The 10,530-nt window shown below is 41.4% G+C and overlaps 1 protein-coding gene and 1 long non-coding RNA gene across 4 annotated transcripts in view; one reads left to right on the forward strand and one right to left on the reverse strand.

The window, feature by feature from the left end:
* Positions 1-4,478, forward strand: part of LOC116669396 (uncharacterized) — a 12,053-nt gene extending 7,575 nt beyond the window's left edge. The window contains exon 3 of the long non-coding RNA XR_004326768.1: positions 4,468-4,478. This is a non-coding gene — a long non-coding RNA (uncharacterized LOC116669396). The remainder of the gene's footprint in view (positions 1-4,467) is intronic.
* The window catches only part of nlgn2a (neuroligin 2a), a 190,610-nt gene that overhangs the window by 105,210 nt on the left and 74,870 nt on the right, over positions 1-10,530 (reverse strand). The gene's annotated exons all lie outside the window — the stretch shown is intronic.

Raw genomic sequence — 10,530 nt, forward strand, 5'->3', positions numbered from 1 at the left:
GTGTGTGTGTGTGTGTGTGTGTGTGTGTGTCTTCAGCAGTTTAGCCTTAGGGCAAACCAGAGCCATTATTAATCCCCAGACAGCTGAATTCTGCTTTTTGGTTCAGGTTGCTGGGCTCTTTGATCATATTATAGTCTTTTCTCAAGGTTGCTTTAATAACAAGTAGGCTTCCAGTCTGAGAATCCGATCTGTTTCCAATTTCCACAGACAGAGGGAACAGAGGTAGGTATGATCCTGTTAAAGGTCCAGTCTGTGCTGTAATCCTTCATAAACTAGCAGAATTATTCAATTTTCTTCTTTCTCAAAGTGCTTCTTCTATTCTATTCAAAAATAGTTTCTAACCGGTAGGAAGGAGAGAAAAAATTTCTCTTTAAAAACTAAACATGAATGTCTAATATTGGTTTCACTCAGTTCAATTATACAATTCAATACATTCCTGCAACACTTCCCTGTTTCTATAATGCAGCTTATCTCTATCACGCAGCATTGCTCAGTTATTTCCACAATGCTGTTGGTCTCATTAACAACATGGTAACAGGACAGCTGACCACGCTGGCCTGAAAGGGCTGACTCAGCAATTCAGAATGCGAACTGTATCAATAAATGGGAAGATTAATTATAAAAAGGCTAACACACTGAGAACTGAGGACAATTTATGACTGCCCATTCCCATGGTACAATCTATGACAAACCTGAATCCCATTTATCCTGATCGTGACAGTCTGGGGGTAATGTTACCGGAGGTTGGGCTGAAAAAGCAGCACTAAAGCACTACAAATATATACTAGTATAATACAAAAAAACAAGAGAATACCAAGAGATTGTTAGGAATAACATTTTTGCAACCACATTCTCCTTCCAACATAGAAGTAAATATCAGCTATCAAACAGGAGAAGATCATACAGGAGATATTATGAGGCAAATATTAAAGCTATTAAAGTTCTTTAAAATTGAAAACCTACTCTCTGCTAGTGTCAGTGTTTGCTATGTATTTTGAGCTGATTGTTATTGGTACATTTGTAGTCTAAATCCACAATGTCTATATCCACTCTTTTCAGCCAGATGTCCGTTACCTTCTGCTGTTTTTGTCTTGGCATTTTAAACTTTGGTGGATTTCTGAGGACTATGGTTAACTGCTCCTCAGATCTCTGTAGGGTAAATCCAGACAGATAGCTAGTTTTCTGTTGCACGCCTGAAACTACTTTTGAACGTACACATGTTCCACCAAAACAAGTTCCTTCCCGAGACTATCTTGCAGCGGCACTGTGGCTCTGACGATTGTGATTGCTTTAAAGAAATGCCAATAGACCAGAGCACGTCTGTCTCCCATCCTGAATGCTGGGTGGACTAGTTAGACCTTCATCCGCAGCTCTGTGGAGGAAGAATCTGGCAAAGCGAGACTAGTATATTTGAAATGTTTGAGTAAAGTCTTTTCAACAAATTGGAACAGATCTTGTTGAGACATTTAAAGAGAGACTTGAAGAGAGAGAGTAGAAGTCAGCCATGTTTTCTTAGCGTGACGCTGCCCCACCTGAGTTTATTTTCAATGGAATGTTTAATTGATAGGCGAGGGCACATCAAATCCCATTAGATGTACTCCATCAATCCCCCAGAGTTAAATCAGATGGTATACCAGATTGTGCTGGAGCATTGCTACAGAAGAAGAGCCAAAAGAATGTGCATCGTGAAAGCCTGGGAGCTTATTATTTAAGTACTGTTGTAAAGTCAGTTCACTCTCCTGATGCTAAAACGATCATTTAAATGGACTGTGTACGGCTAAATCCTATTTCTGTCTCCATCGCTCATCCAAAGCATATGGTGATGACTGGGAAGCTGTGAGAATTTCAGGTGGGAGTCAGGGAGGCGCAATTCAGAGAAAACGAAGGGGGGTATGTGGGTACATGGTATTGAAAAGTAAAGGGAAGACAGGTTGGGCGAAAAGGGTGGCAATGCATGAAGAGGAGAGATAACATGAGCTGAATGAGAGGAAGAGAGAGAGAGAAAGATGGAGGGAGGACGAGAGAGTCGATCAAACTCATGAATGCAAGTATAATGGCTAAAAACACACACACACACACACACACATACAACTGAGATTATTAGGATCATGTGACGCATACACACACCCACAGAATACTAAAACCCACCCACGCATGCATCACACACTCCCTCTTTCTTTCCCTCGCTCCAGCTTACAGGCTATAAATAGCTGGAACTGAGCCCTTTGCTAATTCCTTCATTCAGAGTCTAGTGGAATGGCAGAATGCATGCAGTCTTTGATGCACGTCCTGACAGGAAGATATAGGAAGTGGTGGATAGTCCCTCCCCCTTCCCCCCGTTCTCATCCTCTCTTCATTTCAGTGTCTCTCAGTTACTATACTGTTGTTTCTCAGCCTCCTTCAGAGACTAACTGAAAGCTTACAAATTTGGTCAATACCATAATCTGGCAGTGTACTCCGTCTCAGTCGTGTAATCGCATTACAAAAGCGCCACATTCGCTCGCATCCACAATATGTCAAAATACTGACTAAATTATGTAAATCATTTCTCCAATTACAGTCATTATCGATATCCGCTGAGATTATTTTAACACAGTTACACTTCAAATGTTCCAAATCGATTCAATGTTTTTTTCTTTTCTAAGAGTTATAACCTCAAGAAGGACTCCGGTCAGCTCACTGGATTTAAACGTTCAAGCTCTGAAAAACATGCCGGGCAAAATGTGAGTGTTCGGTGATGTAGAACAACCGGAACTAGAACGCAGCAGGCCTGTACAGCTCTGGACTTCTCCAGGGGTGTGCGTGGCGCTGTTGTGAAAGCAACAATATGAATTTAAACTTTTGCAGTTTGACAGGGTGGTGTATTTTTGTGAGCCTTTTTAAAACCAGAACCAAAGAGCAAAAGTGTGAATGAAGAATAAATGAATGAATGAATGAATGAGAAAAGTTGATGAGAAAATGTGGAGGGCCAAAAAGAGAAAGGAAAACTAAAAGAAAAGCCTGTTTAATGTGAAATCTTATGGATTTATTCATATCAAACACTTGTTACAAATATCTCCTTTTAAGAGTGTTTCAGTGATTAGATATGTACTGCATTCTGGAACGCTAATTTTTTCAATTTGTGGTGTGGTCGGTCCATAACTTGTCTATACACTGCAATTAATACATTTCCGGGGATATTCATCCTCCTTTTATCACTATTTTCTATTCAGTGAGACCATATTACGCTGTTTTTTTATATTCAAAACTTTCAAAATAGCTATAATCTTTGTGATTCCTGCTCTGATTTTTGATGACAGAGCAAGGGCGCCTTACTGAAAGTGTTAATGTGTTTTTTTTGTTTTGGTTTTGTTTTATCTGTTGACCTTGGCGTCAACTTGATGTGATAAATTTTGTGACAACATACTGTAAATTAACAAGATTCAAAATCCTTTATTAATCCCACAATGGAGAAAATGGGTAAACAGCAAGGCATAGGGAAATAAGGGGAAGACACAGATAAACAAACACTAAATAAATATAAGTAAAAAGAATAAATATTAACTTGGCTTTTGTCATGTTATCAAAATGTTGCGTGTCTAAGAGCTACAAATCAGGAAATAACCAATAAAGATTCAAGCAGTGGGCAGAAATGTGGCTACAGTACACGAACAAAATAATCCCTGCAGACCATCATTTGCCGACCATCTCAAATGACGCAAGAAATACACTTTAATGAAGGCAAATGTTAGTCCACACTCAGATTTAAAAACTTTTAAAACTACAACCAATTATGAATTTGAACTGCATCCCACGAGGAGAAAGTTCACAGTTCCTTCTCAAAATCTAAGAACACCCTGCAAGATTTGAAAGAAAATAAGTCCATCACACACTACACGATATTAAGAGCTGTTTCTCTCTCCCTCTTTCACAATCAGACACAAACTGACTCTCTTCCTCAGGCCAGTTCTCCCCAGCTCTTCTCTTTGTCTGCACAGTTATGATTTGCCTTGTAAGACACGTCAGCCTCAGTAGTTCTGGACACATTTCTAATAACCTTTTTCCTCCATTTCAACAGTCCATCAAACCCACGGGCTACACCAGTTTACCCGTCAGCAATTTTAAAACCGCATCTCTCCTCCCCTTCAGCTCATGGTTGATATTTGATATTGTTCTCCGCTGAAAGAAGTGACGTTACCATTAAGATCCATACTGAACGGTAATGCTAATATCAAACACAGATAGAGTTTTTTTCACCCTGGGGCATAGTCTTGGCATCTTTACTGATGTGTCAAGTGCTTTCTCTGCCATGTTTTTGTTTGTTGTGTATCTAAAAAAAAAATCACAAGCTACACGAGATACAGGTATATTCAGACAGATAATTCTTTTTTTTTAAAGCATATATCATGTTCTAGTCGAAACCTACAATACAAGTATGACCTGTAAAATGAACATCATGTGGCACCGTTAATGTTTTGGTCCCTATAGTCCACTCTGTGGTTGCCAGTAGCCTTTTACTAGCAATGTATAGGACTGTCCTAGATGAATGGAAAAGTTCAAAGCGAGTGGCCAACCTTGGCTGATTTGACTCTCTCTTCACCCTCACCACCTCCTGGAGAAAGACAAAGCCTTTGACCGTGCAAGCCTGTCACTGTCTGCTCCACTGTGCCTCAGGGTAGATCAGAGAGGACGTGAGGAGAGGGAAAGGAGGGAGGTGAAACACGAAAGGAAGCGCAAAAGCAAAGATGGACTCTGTCAGATTTGGTTTGTGAGGATTGGACCAGAGGCTGGGTGAGACCCTCGGCTCTGACCTCCATCGTCTACAAAATGAAAACTACCCAGAGATGTCTGACTTCAGTTCGGACTCTCGACTTCTAAGTCTGTCCTTGTCTATTTATAAAGGGCTCTGTTTTGTCTCCTTCAGTTCTGGCGAGCGTGCTCACATGAAAGAAAACTCTTGGGGTAGTGTGTGCAGTATACTGAGGTAGAGACGGACATTCCCCTGTCCCTTGGGAGAAACACGCACCCATGCAACATGTTACAGCAGTTGTTCCTTCTGTTAGGAAGTGGATTCTGCCTGCAGAAAGATGGCAATCTATTTTTTCCCACATCATGCCTTTATTGTCCCATGTTTGTTCTTTAAAGGATATCAAGTGCGGCTGGCAGGCGAAAGAGACAGCATAAAGAAAGAGATGGAGTAGAATAATCTGGCATCAGAAGCAAAATATATCATATATCCACTGCTGCATGCTGGCACTTCTCTCTCTCTTTCCATTATTTATCTGTTTGTTTTATCTGTTTGATTTATTTATTCATTTCTAGCCCTTTGGTGATGCCGATGTTGCAGCGCAGCCCTCGGCCGCCGTCTGCTTTTATTTTGTTAGTATTGAACCCTTCTTGATGAATCTCCTCAGAAAATTGAAATATTGCAGAACGGGGAGATGTGCGAGTTTGAGTTTGATGCATGGAGATGGATGAAGTATCGGATGGAATAATTCATAACGGCCCCCAGCTCGCAACCTGCAGCTCAGCCCAAGAAGCACGGAGCTGACAACGCTGAGGTTAGCGGTTCAAATCCCCGGGGATTATCTGGCAAAACTGATGTATATCCTCCTCGAGCAGGACTAATTGAATAGAACTAGCAGCTCAAAAGGCACTTTGTAAGAGCTTATCAGGGTTAAACCTCAGCCTATCACCAATAAAGTTCTTATTAGCGTGGGAGAGTCTGTCTCTGTTTGTTTAAGATCCATGCTTGTCTGTTTTGTTCTAGAATTCAATCGTTAATTTAGGAATTATTGATTTTAGAATGCTGTTAGATGCCTTAGAGAAGCCCAACTGTAGGTGATTGCTGGTTCATGTGAAGTTAACCTACAGAAATAACCATCTGACAGCTTACCTTGGGATGTGGGACATGTGGGCATGTTAATACTGTATATTGGTTGGCCATAAGCCAATCAGATATTGTCGAACAGACGGGTGGAAAGGGGTAACAGGAAGGAAAGAACAGACCTTCATGAAATGGTGCATCTTGGGTTTTCTTCCCTGGGTTGGAAAATATCCACCACAAAAATATGGAAAAGATTAGCCTGACTTAGATTCTACTCAGAATATGAGTCTGATACTGCTCCACTGGGCTGTGATTATGGGGGCGTGTTTCAACCGAACAAAGAAACAAAATGCCTCTGCACTCAATTGGATGGAACAAGCAATCAGAGCAATGGAGTATGTGTGAACTTTTGACGAATCCCGTAGGAAGGACGGCAAAAACATCCTTTCGATCAATAAATGCCTTGATCGCGGTTCTCTGTTTCTCTTTTAAAATGAATGCCCGGTCGATATCTTCTATAGCAGACGCAAAGGGGAATCTACACATCTCCGTGCAGTCGTCTTTGTTGTAAACAAATTCAACCCAAGCGCTCTTTGGTGACGTGGTTTGTTATGTTACTGTTGATCATCTGTCCATCATTGTATAAAGCCCGTCCTGACTATTGTATTGGTCCGAACAGCTCTGGTTCGAGCAGACCAAACTTCCCAACCTCAAATGTGCTGGCATCCAGGCTAGGAAAAGATTTCAAGAAAAATCTAAGGAAGAAGTTGTGAGAAAGTAGTACGATGCCTGTTCAAGGGGGTGTAAAATCAAGCTTTGTCGAGCAAGTAGGAAAAGGACACAGTTATGAATGTAACGAGCTAAAGCACGAGTGGACTCCACACAGCCAGTAAAGACACTACACACCTGGTGTAGACCCTTCAGCAGGTGTTGTGGGTCTCCAGACAAGACTTCTATGGTCTACGGCTGAGTCTCGCTTCTCTTATTTGATATCTCCTCGGTCAAACTGGAAGTTGCTGGCCTTACTTTGTAAAGGCCGTCTGAAAGCTCATATTCTTGCTCCCAGGAGCGAGGATGGATCCCTGAGGAGCTATGAGCGAGGAAACACAAGTGCAGCCTTCCCGGAAGTGGTGCAGCTGAAAGCCCTTGCTAACTCTGCCCAGTTGACAAATTCATGTGAGGCTTCAGAGGAAAGGACGTCGGATCCCTCTGAAAGCACATTTCCTTTCTGCTCGCATGATTTCCTTTGTCTCTACCATGCTTCCTCGTTGGGACGAACTAAGACATGAAAAAGGGAAGCAAGTGGAGGTACCGTGAATGAAGTTTAAGAGAACTGAGATTCATCCTTAGACTTCTTCACAAACCCAAAAGCAGTTCTTCCTAATGCCTCCCATACACAAGAAGACTCTGAAAAGATTAAAGTCTGACACAATCTCACATCTAAAGACAACCATCTTGCTTGTTGGTAGAACATTTACAGCGAGTTTCCATTTAACGGCTGCGTCGTCCAGCTCCTCCGACTTAATTACCATGAAGCCTTGCTCTGTGTTAGTGGCTGCTGACTGCTGAGAGAAGCAAGCGGTTTGTCAGTGGGCCTAAGGCAGCAGCAGCAGTAGCAGCCGGTCTTTTCCTCCCTTCCCCATCGTCCATCGATCTGCCGTGACTCTGCAGGAGCCTGATGAAAACCTCTCACTATGATTTATGGGATGTCATCTCCAGGGGAACCGGTGGAGCCCCTCCCTCCCTCCCTCCCTCCCTCCCTGCGTTTGGTGAAGGAGCAACTTGCCGGCGGCCAAAACCAGTTTCCCTGGTTCTTAAGGCCTGATATTCTACCACAGGTACAAGCTGGGTTTATAGTCAACACTTTATATATACACAACATTATATTGCTATTCCAATGGTCATCAATGCATTCTTATAAAGTCCCTAGCAAAGGTAAGCCAAGGCCATCCATCACAGAAAACTACCCACTGTACTATTTAAAAAAACCTGCTAAGTAAAAGGGTCACAAAGAGTATTCTGTTTTATATATTTGCATGTATATGCCACCATTTGTCTTTTTTATAATAATGTATAAATAATGATGCATGTGTTGAGAACAATGTTAAAACCTGATTGAAAATTGATGAAGTAACCGAGAAATATTGTTCCAGGCTCTAAAATATTCATGCAGTATACAGGAAGTAATAACATCCAAAAGCACTAAAATCCTCAATTGTGTATTTGATTTCAAGTTTGTGTTAAACCTGCAGTGTGGATCTTTTGTCTCCCCCCTCTGGCAGTGAGAGTAATATACACAAACACTGTGATCGATTGCTTTCTTTTTTTGGACTTTAATCCTTCCTGAGTTTCTTTTTTTAAAATCTGGAACATTTTCTGTCATCAATTCTTCCGCCATACTCCTAGCTGCTGCTCCGTTGCTATGGTCTCTCCCCTATTCCCGCCCCCTTTAGCTCTGGTTGGTTGACGTACAACGCATCACGCATCTTACTGAGAATTACAGACAGCCTTCCCTGCCGGTGATAGGCTTAATCTGCATTGTGCAAACTCGTTTGGCAAGGGCCTGAATGTAATGGACCATAATTAATTATGTAAAAATCTTGCACTTCAACTTTAATCACATTAGTAACATTGTATTATAACTGTATTAATAGATATTAGTTATGTTCCATTTCTTGCTTTTTTTCTTACAAATTTAGAAACATATTTTTTGATCAGTGCTATGGATTTAATGAAAAAATGACAACACATGGCTAGTTTAGCAACTTACAAAGTGCTTAAGTATTAATTAAGGAGCCATGTGTAACCAGCAAATGTTTGCACGCATTTGTTTATCTATGACCAAACACACACATTCATGTTAGAGTGTCCCACTTTACTCCATTTGCACTGATGGCAGCATTAGGAAGTAATTCTGCAGGCTTAATCCACTTAAAATTAGAGGAGGTTTTTAAGGATTCTGTCTTAAGGGTGCCCTATAAAAAGGATACAAGTATAGGCCTCAGGAGACTGGGATGCAGCATTCATTATTTAAAAAGTATGAAGAATAGAAGTGGGTTCAACGGCAAGAGAAGATTGGACAGGATGAGTGTGATAACATGTGAGCATTTTCAACGCTGTGTGTTGGTGAGGGTCCCTGTATGCAGCGAGTTTTGATCTACTGCCCAAAAGATTTTCCCTCTTCTTTCCCCTCTCTTTTGCTATTTTCCCCTCCCTGGTGATGTAAAAAATAATGACTTCAAATCAAAGCGGGGGGAGAAGCAGAGGAAAGGACGAGCTTGGAGAAAGACAACCCTGGAGCTGTTAGAGGAGTGCTGAGGCTAGCAGTGTCATGCATGCCCTGACCTGCTTTTAACATTAAGGGCGCTTTCTTGCACCCAGAGCAGCGTAGCCCGACACAAGTCTCTTTGTTAGTTTTAGACCGACTTAGATGTCAATTTCCTGTCCGGCACCCAAGTTGTTAGCAAAATGGAAATGCAAAATGGAAATGCCCATCTGTGCGCCCATGTTCGTGCTGGTCTTACAGGCGTGTTTGAGTCATTGACCAACAAAAACCTGGTCTTCAGTCAATAACGCAGCATATTTTTACAGCCCCTTAGTAAAATGCACCTAGACACGTGCACAAATAGGCAAATTTATTCTTGCTAATAATTTGTTGGATTTATGTTAAAATAAAAATTAACAATAATTTAGTGCTACCAACCACCAAGGCAAATTCCTACTTACTCGGCAATAAACCTTTTTCTGATTCTGATTATTTTCTCACTGAAATAGTCTTTTTTTTAAATAAAATGTCAAGAAATGGTAAAAAAATGTTTCTCAAGATGACGTCCTCCAATGTCTTGTTTTGTCCACAACTCCCAGATATTCAGTGCACTGTCACAGAGGAGTGAAGAAAATGCACATTCAATCTGAGAATTTTTCTCTTTCTGTTTTTCTTCATCCTACTGTCCCACACCTGGGGCCACAGAATGGGAGCCCGGTTGTGTTTGTTGTTTAAAATACTCTCCGGAGGGACCAAAACGTTAGTTTTCTGTAAATAAATGGCGACGCTACAGCAAGAGCAGTGTGCAGGATTTTTATTCCTTTGTTCCTTTTCTTCATCAAAAATGAGTCCAACCGATGAATCCATTATCAAAATAGTTAATTTAATAGTTGACAACTAATCGATTGATCTTTACAGCTCTAGCTGCAATCTTGGTATTATATACAGTCACTATTTTACACCTGTGTGACATTTCCAGTGAGTGCCCTGTACACCAGTGGCACAGTGTGTAAGCAGTGAGCAGCTGGGAGAGTGCATAAATCTCTCGGTATTATGGCACATTTTCATCAAGTCGTACATCTCACACACAAAAAAAGAGGAAAAAAACAAGCCGTGCGACAGTGTGAAATGACTCAAGACCTGATGTAGTGTTCTATACGTGCCCAAGGAGCTATAAGTGGGAATGACGGGTGGGGTGTCAAGGGCTGAGGCTGAAGTGTCAGAGTGGAGAGGCGGAAGACAGGAAGGGAGGAAGGAAGGAAGAAAGGCTGTTGAGCTGTGAGGGGCTAAAAAAAAAAAGTCTAGTCAAGTGATGGAAGTGCTGACAGGGACGGTGGAAATCAGTGCCTCATCACTATACTGACTTACACATCAATGTGCACATACAGACAGCAGGAGAGACTTTAATGAATACAAACATGAAGGCACACACACACACACACACACACACACACACACA

The sequence above is a fragment of the Etheostoma spectabile genome, chromosome 19, assembly GCF_008692095.1.
Source record: "Etheostoma spectabile isolate EspeVRDwgs_2016 chromosome 19, UIUC_Espe_1.0, whole genome shotgun sequence".
Classification (NCBI taxonomy): Eukaryota; Metazoa; Chordata; class Actinopteri; order Perciformes; family Percidae; genus Etheostoma; species Etheostoma spectabile.